Source organism: Peromyscus californicus, unplaced genomic scaffold, assembly GCF_007827085.1.
Source record: "Peromyscus californicus insignis strain IS unplaced genomic scaffold, ASM782708v3 Scaffold_17__1_contigs__length_78620276, whole genome shotgun sequence".
Classification (NCBI taxonomy): domain Eukaryota; kingdom Metazoa; phylum Chordata; class Mammalia; order Rodentia; family Cricetidae; genus Peromyscus; species Peromyscus californicus.
Genome location: NW_026294469.1, coordinates 3913540 through 3915782, shown reverse-complemented (window position 1 = coordinate 3915782; position 2243 = coordinate 3913540).

Below are 2243 nucleotides of genomic sequence, written 5' to 3'. Positions count from 1 at the left end.
GTCAGCATGGAAATACAAACTAAAACCAGAAAGTGATGTCATCACACCATGCAATGAAAATGAAGCTATACCACATGAAGACGTGAGGTAACTAGAATCCATGGACTGCAGGAAGGAGCAGAAGTCGCTGTAACTAGAAAACTGCTTGCTACCTAAATCAACATGTTAGCGCTGGCTTAGTTTTAGAACCTTGGGAGTCAGTTGACGTCTCACTAACGGTCTGAAACTGGGCCAGAATGAGAACAACTGGCAGACATCCCAAGTCAGCACTGAACTCAGGGCCAGCACACCACTGGGCACTGTATGTCAGAGCTCTGCATGTACATGTCCTATGACCTCACAAATCCACGTCTAGCAAATGTCCTAGAGAAATGCCTGTGTAAGAGGCTGGGGAGACGGTTAGTGGTTTGCCACGCCTGATGACCTGAGTTTAATCCCCAGGACCCACAGTCAAAGGAAAGTGTCAGCTCCTGATAATTGTCCTGACCTCTACATATACACGTATGTGCGCACACACACACACACACACACACACACACACACACACACACACACACAGTAAAAATGTAATTAAAAACGTTTTAGAAATGTCTACATACATTCACTAAAAGCCACATGTAAGAAATATTCCTATGGGCTGGAGAGATGGCTCAGAGGTTAAGAGCACCAACTGCTCTTCCAGAGGTCCTGAGTTCAACGCCCAGCACCCACATGGTGGCTCACAACCATCTGTAATGAGATCTGGCGCCCTCTTCTGTATACATAATAAATAAATAAATCTTAAAAAAAAAAAAAAAAAAAAAGAAAAGAAAAAAGAAAAAAAAGAAATGTTCCTAACAGCACTAACTGTAATATCTTCAACCTGGAAACTCAAATATTTATAAATAGAATAAATTGTCATGTTCTTTCAATAGAATAGTACATAGTGAGAAGAAAGAAACACTGCTACACACCATTACCTGACGAGTCTTCCAATGTCACTCTGGAATGAGGAGTCCAACAGACGGCTCTGTGCCGTTCCATGCACATCTAGGTGAAAAGAGACCAAACTCATCTCCGGTGTGAGAAGTAAGGGAAGTGGTACGGGAAGCACAGGTCCCTTCACTCCACCCAAGTGTTGGCTACAGTGTTCACTGTGTGAAAACTGGCCAACAAAATGCATCAAGAAAGGAAAAAAAGAGCTTTGACTTCACCTTAAACAACAACTAGGATGAGGAGGAAATCATGAAACTGTCTAACTTGAAACCAGAACGGAAGAAACTCTTTAGTGACTGGGGATATGCCTTGGTCAGTAAAGGACTCGCCACACAAGCAAGAAGACTGAGTCTGGATCTGCAGGACTCATGTAAAACCTTAGTGTTGGGTTGCGGGGGGAGGTCAGAACCAGGATAAGGCCAGGAGCTCACTCACCAGCCAACGAGCCCCACTGATGGGCTCCAGGTTCAGTGAGACATTGTCTGAAACGTTGACTTCTGATATGTGCATACACAAATAAACACTTTTTTAAATAAATAAATGGCCTTGAGGTTAAGTAGTTTTTAGACATCACACACACACACACACACACACACACACACACACACACACACACACGATGTACAAAGAGGAAATGATGGAGACTATACACCGTGGTACAGGGCTTGCCTAGCACGTACAAAGTCCTGGGTTCTAGGCTCAGCATCGCCCAAAAAGTGGGAGGAAGATGATTCGGGTCTCTGCCGCCAGGCACTGCTAAGAGAAGGAAGGAAATTCCATATTCAAGAGAAACTGGAACATGTATCTAACAAAGGGTTGTATCTGGAATGGATTTCCTTAGTTTGGAAATGAAACTAAGGGCTTTACATGATGCTATTACTAGGGAAGACTGAGTTCTGGGTACATAGGGTTCCTATATTTATGCCTTTTATGGACACTGGGAATTTTATCAACCACATTGCTTATCTTCTCACTTTGTTTTTTTTTTTTTAAGCATTTGTAATAGTGATGAGGATAAAGGACAATGTGGCTAGTCTACAAAGCGCTGTGAGAATATATAAACCCTTCATGGAGAACTCCATTTCCACATTTTCCTAATAGTCAGGGATACATATAAAAACCTTCATGCAATGAAACAATACTTCACATTTGCTTCTAAGAGCTAAATCTGAAAAAAAAAAAAAAAAACTTGCTGAAAAACAACTGGGGGATGAGTTTGTATATTACAATGTACCCAGGAGACAGAATACAATGCAGTCATAACAAGC